At 45.3% G+C, this 12,439-nt stretch overlaps 9 non-coding genes across 9 annotated transcripts; 3 read left to right on the top strand and 6 right to left on the bottom strand.

Annotated features, from left to right (window-relative positions):
- Positions 1-34: 34 nt before the first annotated feature.
- On the top strand, positions 35-107 carry trnaa-agc (transfer RNA alanine (anticodon AGC)). Its single transcript has one exon. It is a non-coding gene; the product is annotated as a tRNA-Ala (tRNA).
- Positions 108-992: 885 nt separating this feature from the next.
- On the bottom strand, positions 993-1,065 carry trnav-aac (transfer RNA valine (anticodon AAC)). Its single transcript has one exon. It is a non-coding gene; the product is annotated as a tRNA-Val (tRNA).
- A 137-nt stretch (positions 1,066-1,202) lies between these two features.
- Positions 1,203-1,274, bottom strand: trnad-guc (transfer RNA aspartic acid (anticodon GUC)). The gene has a single exon. It is a non-coding gene; the product is annotated as a tRNA-Asp (tRNA).
- A 2,971-nt stretch (positions 1,275-4,245) lies between these two features.
- On the bottom strand, positions 4,246-4,318 carry trnav-cac (transfer RNA valine (anticodon CAC)). Its single transcript has one exon. It is a non-coding gene; the product is annotated as a tRNA-Val (tRNA).
- A 115-nt stretch (positions 4,319-4,433) lies between these two features.
- On the top strand, positions 4,434-4,506 carry trnaa-agc (transfer RNA alanine (anticodon AGC)). Its single transcript has one exon. It is a non-coding gene; the product is annotated as a tRNA-Ala (tRNA).
- An 885-nt stretch (positions 4,507-5,391) lies between these two features.
- trnav-aac (transfer RNA valine (anticodon AAC)) lies at positions 5,392-5,464 on the bottom strand. Its single transcript has one exon. It is a non-coding gene; the product is annotated as a tRNA-Val (tRNA).
- A 137-nt stretch (positions 5,465-5,601) lies between these two features.
- On the bottom strand, positions 5,602-5,673 carry trnad-guc (transfer RNA aspartic acid (anticodon GUC)). The gene has a single exon. It is a non-coding gene; the product is annotated as a tRNA-Asp (tRNA).
- A 2,975-nt stretch (positions 5,674-8,648) lies between these two features.
- Positions 8,649-8,721, bottom strand: trnav-cac (transfer RNA valine (anticodon CAC)). The gene has a single exon. It is a non-coding gene; the product is annotated as a tRNA-Val (tRNA).
- A 115-nt stretch (positions 8,722-8,836) lies between these two features.
- Positions 8,837-8,909, top strand: trnaa-agc (transfer RNA alanine (anticodon AGC)). The gene has a single exon. It is a non-coding gene; the product is annotated as a tRNA-Ala (tRNA).
- Positions 8,910-12,439: the final 3,530 nt, after the last annotated feature.

Here is a 12,439-nt window from a genome sequence, read left to right as displayed (position 1 = left end):
CGACGAGCAAAGATATGATTGCATGAGTACAGATGGGGGATTAGCTCAAATGGTAGAGCGCTCGCTTAGCATGCGAGAGGTAGCGGGATCAATGCCCGCATCCTCCAATACATTTACTGCTTGAATAACAGATAACATTAGTTCTTGCTGCACTTGCAATTGGAACATAGGTAAATTATAGTGTCTATCGATAAACTGATAAGATGGGGCCCAATCTTCTCGCCCCCTCGCACACGCGAAAATGACACAAATGACGTAAAAAGGAGGCGAGTTTTCACGGAAAAGTGAATGGAGGATGCTCCAGTAACATTTGAGCATACTACGGTTCAGAGATTAAAACAACGTGTATACCAGAGTCTGTTGCGATCTCACGATCCTTGTTTTAAGCAGACGCTAGTGCCATTCTTCCGCGACATTGTATCCATTATATAGTCCCACCCAATAGAGCAGATTCTTTCATCCATAACATTAAAGCTATGCCAGGTGTATTTGCTTCCTGGATTGTTTAACAGTGTTACACTGTTTTGACAAACTCTGTTTCCAAATCTTTATTTATTTGTCAATAAATATAACGTTTATTTGGCAATAAAGTCGATATAATGTGTACTAGGCCTAGAGAAGTGACTGTGCACAATGCAAATAGTGTAAAATGAGATATAATTACTGTTTAGCCAACTTGAATGATACATATTTTTATTATAAATTATTTACTTGAGCCTACTATTTGTTATTAATGTAACAATAGTGTAAACGTATTTGTAATAGCCTCTGAATGAAGCTGAGTCAGAGTTCATATGAGGAGCGTGCACCTGCCCTGACCTCCCTCTGACCCCCAGGAGCCTAGTGTTCAAAGACAAGCTGCTGTGATTTACAGTGCAACGTCACAATATAACACTAACTATGGATTGTTATTCATGTTTTATTGAACCAACATATGAAGCAGTGAGTGACCATGTATTTTACCAGAATAATGTTACCTGTGAGTAAGACACTGTTTCCGCCCAGTTTCGAACTGGGGACCTTTCGCGTGTTAGGCGAACGTGATGACCGCTACACTACGGAAACCAGTGGTTGGTGACGCCTTCAAGGACGTAGCACAAAGCTGCGATCACATCATAAGGTCAAACTTTCAGCCGATTTTCACCCCGACTGCCATTCCAGAAAGATAGACTTCTAAACAAGAAACTGGAAAACCTTCTTCACTCCCCGTCGGGGAATCGAACCCCGGTCTTCCGCGTGACAGGCGGAGACACTGTCCACTATACTAACGAGGAAGGCGAAGACGGTCTTGTGACCACACTGAGCCAATCACACTTTCAGTGTCTCCAGTCACACTATGGCTGTCATATATTTTTAGCCACTAACGGCATTGTAGAGACGCTGTTTGACCACTTTGGAACACACCTGAAGACCCGCCATCCTGCGGTGTCTGACAAACTAAATATACAAATGGAGATTGATACGACAGCATGTGCAGTGAGTTTTAGGATTAAATTACATGTAGACGTAAGTAACCTTAAGCCAACGGTGAGACTGAAACCTAATATGTGGGTGTCCTCACACTATTTGAGAAGCGCGAGGAGTTAACTTAAGCTAACACTAACTTTTTGCCTAAGCTGACATTAATATACATACATATATATATATATATATATATATATAGGCAATAATAATATAATAAATAGGCAACAATGGAGAAACTTGGAGGGGTGTGATTGGGAGGAATGGCCTACCCGATCTGAACTCGAGTGGTGTCTTGTTATTGGACTTTCGTGCTAGTCATGGATTGACCATAACGAACACCATGTTCAAGCATAAGGCTGCTCATAAGTGTACCTGCTACCAGAACACCTTAGGTCAAAGGTCGATGATCGACTTCATAGTCGTATCATCAGATCTGCGCGGCCGTATGTTTTGGACACTCGGGTGAAGAGAGGAGCAGAGCTGTCAACTGCTCACCACCTGGTGGTGAGTTGGATCCGATGGCGGGGAAGGCTGGCGGACAGACCTGGCAAACCCAAACGTGTACTGTGGGTGAACTGGGAGCGTCTGACGGAGGACCCTGTCCATGGGCTTTTCAACTTCCACCTCCGGAAGAGCTTCTCCTGCATCCTGGGGGAGGTTGGGGACATGGAGTCCGAGTGGTCCATGTTCAAAGCCTCCATTGCAGAAGCGGCTGTTCGGAGCTGTGGCCTGAAGGTCACTGGTGCCTGTCGCAACCCGCTGGTGGACACCGGCGGTGAGGGAAGCCGTCAGGCTGAAGAAGGAGGCCTTTCGGGCTTGGCTTGCTCGGAGGTCTCCTGAAGCGGCCGACGGGTACCGGTTGGCCAAAAGGGCGGCGTCTGCGGCAGTCGCGGAGGCAAAAACTCGGGTGTGGGAGGAGTTCGGGGAGGCTATGGAGGAGGACTTTCGGTTGGCCTCAAGGAGGTTCTGGCAAACCATCCGGCGCCTCAGGAAGGGAACACAGGGATTTGCTCAGGTTGTGCACAGTCGGGGCGGAGAACTGTTGACCCGTACTGAGGATATTGTCGGCCGGTGGAAGGAGCACTTTGAGGAACTCCTGAACCCGGTAAACACGTCCTCTGTGAGGGAGGCAGAGCCTGAAGACTTGGGCGAATCTTCGTCCATATCCGTGGCAGAGGTCGCCGAGGTAGCTCAGGAGCTCCTTGGTGGCAAGGCGCCAGGTGTGGCCGAGATTCACCCTGAGATGCTGAAGGCTCTGGACATTCTTGGACCATCTTGGTTGACACATCCCTACAATGTCGCGTGGGCATCGGTACGGTACCCGCGGAGTGGCAGACCGGGGTGGCGGTCCCCATTTTCAAAAAGGGGGACCGGAGAGTGTGCTCCAACTACAGGGGTGTCACACTTCTCAGCCTCCCCGGGAAAGTCTACTCTAGGGGGCTGGAAAGGAGGCTCCAACCGATTGTCGAACCTCGGATTCAGGAGCAGCAGTGCGGATTCCGTCTCGAACGCTGAACAGTAGACCAGCTCTTTACTCTTGCGGAGCTGCTGAGGGGGTCATGGGAGTTCGACCTACCAGTCTACGTGTGTTTTGTAGATCTGGAGAAGGCCTACCACCGTGTCCCCCGAGGGGCTCTGTGGGAGGCACTGCAGGAGTATGGGGCACCGGGCTCGTTGATACGAGCCATTCGGTCCCTGTATAACCAAAGTGAGAGCTGTGTCCGCATACTCGGCACAAAGTCAAACTCGTTTCCGGTGGGTGTTGGACTCCACCAGGGCGGTCCCTTGTCTCCGCCGAGTGTGAAGCGGCGGGGATGCGGATCAGCACCTCAAAGTCCGAGGCCATGATTCTCTGCCAGAAACCGGTGTTTCAACATGGCTTAGACTTTTGGTTGGCACAGAACTCAGTGGCGGATGTGACTTTGAAGCCTCCGGCTCTTGATTTACTAGTGATGCCTGCATCTCAGGCTTTTGCTGAATGAGTGTTCAGCATTACGGGTGACTTGACGAGCGCCCGTAGCAACAGGGCAAGTGTAATCTCCGAGAGAAGCGCCTTTCTAAAGCCAAACCGGGATAAGACAGGAAAAAACCAAGACAGAGATAGGCTTCACTGTTAGTGCCTCTGTGCTGCAATCATGTCCCCTTTTCCCGTCTCAACATTTTCATATTTTTCTACACTGTTTCAAATGGCGTACATTTGAAAAAGGTTCTTGTAAATCGTGAAAATGGGTGTTGCACAGTTAAATGGTTCGATTGTTGTTTTGATGGCCCATGAATGTCCTTATAGCAAATACTGATTAGCAAAAGTGGGCATAGACTTAAGTTTTGATGCCTTTAAACAAACGTTGAATTGAAATGGGTGTGTGATTAAATGTGTCGGCAAGATTTTGATGCCTTAGTAAGAAAATACTAAATTAAAATGGGCATGACAGTTAAGCTGTTATGATCTTCTTTTGCTGTCTTGAGAAGATTGGAGCTTAATTCTTGCAGGTTGAGGTGATGAAACTTAAAACAGAAATATATCTTTGTTGCCCTTTCATAAAAGTGTACAAAGACAAGACGAAGGTGCTGAAAATATTCTTCCATCTGTACTGGTCAGCGAGTCCAGTGAAAATATGAATATCAACAATATCAATGAACCCAGTGTCAGAGAATCAAACCTGACTAACATCACAATATAACACAAACTACGGATTGTTATTCATGTTTTATTGAACCAACATAGGAAGCAGTGAGTGACCATGTATCTTATCAGAATAATGTTACCTGTGAGTAAAGCATTGTTTCCGCCCAGTTTCGAACTGGGGACCTTTCGCGTGTGAGGCGAACGTGATAACCACTACACTACAGAAACCAGGGGCAGGCGATGTGTTCAAGGACGTAGGACAAAGCTGCGATCATATCACAAGGTCACATTTTTAACCGGTTTTCATCCCGACGAGCAAAGATATGATTGCATGAGTACAGATGGGGGATTAGCTCAAATGGTAGAGCGCTCGCTTAGCATGCGAGAGGTAGCGGGATCAATGCCCGCATCCTCCAATACATTTACTGCTTGAATAACAGATAACATTAGTTCTTGCTGCACTTGCAATTGGAACATAGGTAAATTATAGTGTCTATCGATAAACTGATAAGATGGGGCCCAATCTTCTCGCCCCCTCGCACACGCGAAAATGACACAAATGACGTAAAAAGGAGGCGAGTTTTCACGGAAAAGTGAATGGAGGATGCTCCAGTAACATTTGAGCATACTACGGTTCAGAGATTAAAACAACGTGTATACCAGAGTCTGTTGCGATCTCACGATCCTTGTTTTAAGCAGACGCTAGTGCCATTCTTCCGCGACATTGTATCCATTATATAGTCCCACCCAATAGAGCAGATTCTTTCATCCATAACATTAAAGCTATGCCAGGTGTATTTGCTTCCTGGATTGTTTAACAGTGTTACACTGTTTTGACAAACTCTGTTTCCAAATCTTTATTTATTTGTCAATAAATATAACGTTTATTTGGCAATAAAGTCGATATAATGTGTACTAGGCCTAGAGAAGTGACTGTGCACAATGCAAATAGTGTAAAATGAGATATAATTACTGTTTAGCCAACTTGAATGATACATATTTTTATTAAAAATTATTTACTTGAGCCTACTATTTGTTATTAATGTAACAATAGTGTAAACGTATTTGTAATAGCCTCTGAATGAAGCTGAGTCAGAGTTCATATGAGGAGCGTGCACCTGCCCTGACCTCCCTCTGACCCCCAGGAGCCTAGTGTTCAAAGACAAGCTGCTGTGATTTACAGTGCAACGTCACAATATAACACTAACTATGGATTGTTATTCATGTTTTATTGAACCAACATATGAAGCAGTGAGTGACCATGTATTTTACCAGAATAATGTTACCTGTGAGTAAAACATTGTTTCCGCCCAGTTTCGAACTGGGGACCTTTCGCGTGTTAGGCGAACGTGATGACCGCTACACTACGGAAACCAGTGGTTGGTGACGCCTTCAAGGACGTAGCACAAAGCTGCGATCACATCATAAGGTCAAACTTTCAGCCGATTTTCACCCCGACTGCCATTCCAGAAAGATAGACTTCTAAACAAGAAACTGGAAAACCTTCTTCACTCCCCGTCGGGGAATCGAACCCCGGTCTTCCGCGTGACAGGCGGAGATACTGTCCACTATACTAACGAGGAAGGCGAAGACGGTCTTGTGACCACACTGAGCCAATCACACTTTCAGTGTCTCCAGTCACACTATGGCTGTCATATATTTTTAGCCACTAACGGCATTGTAGAGACGCTGTTTGACCACTTTGGAACACACCTGAAGACCCGCCATCCTGCGGTGTCTGACAAACTAAATATACAAATGGAGATTGATACGACAGCATGTGCAGTGAGTTTTAGGATTAAATTACATGTAGACGTAAGTAACCTTAAGCCAACGGTGAGACTGAAACCTAATATGTGGGTGTCCTCACACTATTTGAGAAGCGCGAGGAGTTAACTTAAGCTAACACTAACTTTTTGCCTAAGCTGACATTAATATACATACATATATATATATATATATATATATATATATAGGCAATAATAATATAATAAATAGGCAACAATGGAGAAACTTGGAGGGGTGTGATTGGGAGGAATGGCCTACCCGATCTGAACTCGAGTGGTGTCTTTTTATTGGACTTTCGTGCTAGTCATGGATTGACCATAACGAACACCATGTTCAAGCATAAGGCTGCTCATAAGTGTACCTGCTACCAGAACACCTTAGGTCAAAGGTCGATGATCGACTTCATAGTCGTATCATCAGATCTGCGCGGCCGTATGTTTTGGACACTCGGGTGAAGAGAGGAGCAGAGCTGTCAACTGCTCACCACCTGGTGGTGAGTTGGATCCGATGGCGGGGAAGGCTGGCGGACAGACCTGGCAAACCCAAACGTGTAGTGTGGGTGAACTGGGAGCGTCTGACGGAGGACCCTGTCCATGGGCTTTTCAACTTCCACCTCCGGAAGAGCTTCTCCTGCATCCTGGGGGAGGTTGGGGACATGGAGTCCGAGTGGTCCATGTTCAAAGCCTCCATTGCAGAAGCGGCTGTTCGGAGCTGTGGCCTGAAGGTCACTGGTGCCTGTCGCAACCCGCTGGTGGACACCGGCGGTGAGGGAAGCCGTCAGGCTGAAGAAGGAGGCCTTTCGGGCTTGGCTTGCTCGGAGGTCTCCTGAAGCGGCCGACGGGTACCGGTTGGCCAAAAGGGCGGCGTCTGCGGCAGTCGCGGAGGCAAAAACTCGGGTGTGGGAGGAGTTCGGGGAGGCTATGGAGGAGGACTTTCGGTTGGCCTCAAGGAGGTTCTGGCAAACCATCCGGCGCCTCAGGAAGGGAACACAGGGATTTGCTCAGGTTGTGCACAGTCGGGGCGGAGAACTGTTGACCCGTACTGAGGATATTGTCGGCCGGTGGAAGGAGCACTTTGAGGAACTCCTGAACCCGGTAAACACGTCCTCTGTGAGGGAGGCAGAGCCTGAAGACTTGGGCGAATCTTCGTCCATATCCGTGGCAGAGGTCGCCGAGGTAGCTCAGGAGCTCCTTGGTGGCAAGGCGCCAGGTGTGGCCGAGATTCACCCTGAGATGCTGAAGGCTCTGGACATTCTTGGACCATCTTGGTTGACACATCCCTACAATGTCGCGTGGGCATCGGTACGGTACCCGCGGAGTGGCAGACCGGGGTGGCGGTCCCCATTTTCAAAAAGGGGGACCGGAGAGTGTGCTCCAACTACAGGGGTGTCACACTTCTCAGCCTCCCCGGGAAAGTCTACTCTAGGGGGCTGGAAAGGAGGCTCCAACCGATTGTCGAACCTCGGATTCAGGAGCAGCAGTGCGGATTCCGTCTCGAACGCTGAACAGTAGACCAGCTCTTTACTCTTGCGGAGCTGCTGAGGGGGTCATGGGAGTTCGACCTACCAGTCTACGTGTGTTTTGTAGATCTGGAGAAGGCCTACCACCGTGTCCCCCGAGGGGCTCTGTGGGAGGCACTGCAGGAGTATGGGGCACCGGGCTCGTTGATACGAGCCATTCGGTCCCTGTATAACCAAAGTGAGAGCTGTGTCCGCATACTCGGCACAAAGTCAAACTCGTTTCCGGTGGGTGTTGGACTCCACCAGGGCGGTCCCTTGTCTCCGCCGAGTGTGAAGCGGCGGGGATGCGGATCAGCACCTCAAAGTCCGAGGCCATGATTCTCTGCCAGAAACCGGTGTTTCAACATGGCTTAGACTTTTGGTTGGCACAGAACTCAGTGGCGGATGTGACTTTGAAGCCTCCGGCTCTTGATTTACTAGTGATGCCTGCATCTCAGGCTTTTGCTGAATGAGTGTTCAGCATTACGGGTGACTTGACGAGCGCCCGTAGCAACAGGGCAAGTGTAATCTCCGAGAGAAGCGCCTTTCTAAAGCCAAACCGGGATAAGACAGGAAAAAACCAAGACAGAGATAGGCTTCACTGTTAGTGCCTCTGTGCTGCAATCATGTCCCCTTTTCCCGTCTCAACATTTTCATATTTTTCTACACTGTTTCAAATGGCGTACATTTGAAAAAGGTTCTTGTAAATCGTGAAAATGGGTGTTGCACAGTTAAATGGTTCGATTGTTGTTTTGATGGCCCATGAATGTCCTTATAGCAAATACTGATTAGCAAAAGTGGGCATAGACTTAAGTTTTGATGCCTTTAAACAAACGTTGAATTGAAATGGGTGTGTGATTAAATGTGTCGGCAAGATTTTGATGCCTTAGTAAGAAAATACTAAATTAAAATGGGCATGACAGTTAAGCTGTTATGATCTTCTTTTGCTGTCTTGAGAAGATTGGAGCTTAATTCTTGCAGGTTGAGGTGATGAAACTTAAAACAGAAATATATCTTTGTTGCCCTTTCATAAAAGTGTACAAAGACAAGACGAAGGTGCTGAAAATATTCTTCCATCTGTACTGGTCAGCGAGTCCAGTGAAAATATGAATATCAACAATATCAATGAACCCAGTGTCAGAGAATCAAACCTGACTAACATCACAATATAACACAAACTACGGATTGTTATTCATGTTTTATTGAACCAACATAGGAAGCAGTGAGTGACCATGTATCTTATCAGAATAATGTTACCTGTGAGTAAAGCATTGTTTCCGCCCAGTTTCGAACTGGGGACCTTTCGCGTGTGAGGCGAACGTGATAACCACTACACTACAGAAACCAGTGGCAGGCGATGTGTTCAAGGACGTAGGACAAAGCTGCGATCATATCACAAGGTCACATTTTTAACCGGTTTTCATCCCGACGAGCAAAGATATGATTGCATGAGTACAGATGGGGGATTAGCTCAAATGGTAGAGCGCTCGCTTAGCATGCGAGAGGTAGCGGGATCAATGCCCGCATCCTCCAATACATTTACTGCTTGAATAACAGATAACATTAAGAAGAGTTGCAGACATTGAAGAGTTAACAGTATTTCCCCAGAACCCTCTTCTTTCTGACCATTTTATGATAACATTTCAATTTAAAGTAAAGGATTGTTTAGCAGCTGAGAACAAATATCATTACAGTAGGTGTTTGTCTGACAATTCAGTATCTAAATTTAAGGAAATAATACCCTCACTGTTTACTTCAGCAACATTTACTGATAAATCAGAAGGCAATTATTATTATTTTACCCCCACAGAAGTGGATTATTATGTTAATAATGCTTCAGCCTCACTGCGTACAACTCTTGATAGTGTTGCACCTGTAAAAAAGAAAGTTCTATCTCAGAGAAGACTTGCTCCTTGGTATAATTCCCAGCTGCGGACTTTAAAGCAGGCATCCCGAAAGCTGGAAAGAAAGTGGTATTCCACTAATTCAGAGGAAGTGTATGTGGCTTGGAAAAATAGTCTAGTAATCTATAAAAAAGCTCTTCGTAATGCCAGGACAACTTATTATTCATCTTTAATAGATGAGAACAAGAACAACCCTAGGTTTCTCTTTAGCACTGTAGCCAGGCTGACAAAGAGTCAGAGCTCTGTTGAACCTTGTATTCCTTTAGCTTTAACCAGTAACAACTTCATGAGCTTCTTTACACAGAAAATAGTTCTGATTAGAGATAAAATTAATCTGGCCCTTCCTACAAATGTCACAGATGCTTTTGAATTGGCTGTTAGACCTGATGAATCTTTGGAATTCTTCACTCCTATATGTCTCTCTGAACTAATTTCAACAGTTTCTACATCCAAACCATCAACATGTCTTTTAGATCCTATCCCAACTAGACTCTTCAAGGAGATTTTACCTTTAATTAATTCTTCAATGTTAGATCTGATTAATCTCTCTCTAGTAACAGGCTATGTACCACAGGCTTTTAAGGTTGCTGTCATCAAACCTTTGCTTAAAAAGCCCACTTTAGATCCAGATGTGTTAGCTAACTATAGACCGATATCCAACCTACCATTTCTCTCTAAAATTCTGGAAAGAACAGTTGCAAATCAATTATGTGAACACTTACAAAGGAATAATTTGTTTGAAATGTTTCAGTCAGGCTTCAGAGTGCATCATAGCACAGAAACAGCTCTAGTGAAAGTTACTAATGACCTTCTCATAGCATCAGATAATGGACTAGTCTCTATACTTGTTTTGTTAGATCTTAGTGCAGCGTTTGACACAATCGACCACAACATTTTATTACAGCGTCTAGAACATTCAATTGGCATTAAAGGGACAGCACTGGACTGGTTTAAATCCTACTTATCAGATAGGTTCCAGTTTGTGCATGTCAACAATAACTCTTCTGAGCATACTAAAGTTAATCATGGAGTTCCTCAGGGTTCTGTCTTAGGACCGATACTTTTCACATTATACATGCTTCCTTTAGGCAATATTATTAGGAAGCATTGTATTAACTTCCATTGTTATGCAGATGACACACAATTGTATTTATCTATGAAGCCAGATGAAACTGATCAGTTAGCTAGACTGCAAGATTGTCTTAAGGACATTAAAACCTGGATGACTTTTAACTTCCTACTGCTAAATTCAGACAAAACTGAAGTCCTTGTATTTGGCCCCAAACATCTTAGAAACTCACTTTCAAAGCAAATAGTTACTCTGGATGGCATCACATTGGCCTCCAGTACTACTGTGAGGAATCTTGGAGTTATTTTTGACCAGGACATGTCCTTTAACTCACACATAAAGCAAGTCTGTAGGACTTCCTTTTTTCACCTGCGTAATATTGTAAAAATCAGGAACATTCTGTCTCAGAGTGATGCAGAAAAATTAGTTCATGCTTTTGTTACTTCCAGGCTTGACTATTGCAATTCCTTATTATCGGGTTGTCCAAATAGTTCTCTCAAACATCTACAGTTGATCCAAAACGCTGCTGCGAGAGTACTGACAGGAGTTAGCAAAAGAGATCATATTTCCCCTGTACTTGCTTCTCTTCACTGGCTTCCTGTTAAATCCAGAATAGAATTTAAAATCCTTCTTCTGACATATAAAGCTCTTAATAACCAATCTCCATCATATCTTAAAGATCTGATAGTACCTTATTATCCTAGTAGAACTCTTCGCTCTCAAGCTGCAGGCTTACTTGTTGTTCCTAGAATTTCTAAAAGTAGAATGGGAGGCAGAGCCTTCAGTTATCAGGCGCCTCTCCTGTGGAACCTGCTCCCAGTTTGGGTTCGGGAGGCAGACACCCTCTCTATTTTTAAGACCAGGCTTAAAACGTTCCTTTTTGACAAATCTTATAGTTGGGGCTGACTGGGTGACCCACAGGGGTTCGGCTTGTGTCTTCATTTGCACAGCTGACTCCTTCTTGGACGTCCCTTCGTTCTGCCTCTAGTCATGCTGCTATAGGCCTAGGCTGCTGGGGGACTTTTCTTGACGCACTGAGCCCTTCTCTATCTACCTTTACATTTAATATGTATACCGTTATTGCAGTACATTCACTCTGTTTCCCCCTGTGCTATTTCTCCGAGTGTCCCTGGTCCCAGAGCTGGATGCTTCAGATCTGCGGTTGATGTTCCACCAGCTGGTCCAGTCTCCACCATGTCCACTGTGGGATGCTGCTGCTGACCTTCCTCCAGCCCTCTGCTTCCAACTCCCTTTTTCCACCAGTCAACTCTGCATTGCCTTCACTATACTGTTATGCTAACTTACATACTGTTTGAATTTTACTGCTAGCTATATATGGAGTATGTTTAATGTCAGAGCCGTACATCATAAGAGTAAATTATGAGTCAGTTTTCAATGTTAGCTTATACTTTGTCTGTGTCACATATCCTGTCATGCATGTATCCAAATGTGTGTTGTGTTTTCCTTGCTTTCCCACCCCTCCCTCTTCTCCCATCCCTCCCCCTTGCCCTCTTCTGTCCTTCTCAACCCGCCCGGCCAGCAGGCAGATGGGTCCCCCCTATATAGAGCCGGGTTCTGCTCGAGGTTTCTTCCCTGTTAAAAGGGTGTTTTTCCTTGCCACTGTCGCCTTTGGGCTTGCTCTGGGGGTCAGGCATTTGGGTTCTGTAAAGCGTCTTGAGACGAGTTGACTGTAATTGACGCTATATAAATAAAATTGAATTGAATTGAATTGAATTAGTTCTTGCTGCACTTGCAATTGGAACATAGGTAAATTATAGTGTCTATCGATAAACTGATAAGATGGGGCCCAATCTTCTCGCCCCCTCGCACACGCGAAAATGACACAAATGACGTAAAAAGGAGGCGAGTTTTCACGGAAAAGTGAATGGAGGATGCTCCAGTAACATTTGAGCATACTACGGTTCAGAGATTAAAACAACGTGTATACCAGAGTCTGTTGCGATCTCACGATCCTTGTTTTAAGCAGACGCTAGTGCCATTCTTCCGCGACATTGTATCCATTATATAGTCCCACCCAATAGAGCAGATTCTTTCATCCATAACATTAAAGCTATGCCAGGTGTATTTGC

The sequence above is a fragment of the Acanthochromis polyacanthus genome, chromosome 16 (assembly GCF_021347895.1).
Source record: "Acanthochromis polyacanthus isolate Apoly-LR-REF ecotype Palm Island chromosome 16, KAUST_Apoly_ChrSc, whole genome shotgun sequence".
Lineage (NCBI taxonomy): Eukaryota > Metazoa > Chordata > Actinopteri > Pomacentridae > Acanthochromis > Acanthochromis polyacanthus.
Note: the sequence above shows the minus strand (reverse complement) of the source record. Positions and strands in the feature narration are given on the sequence as shown.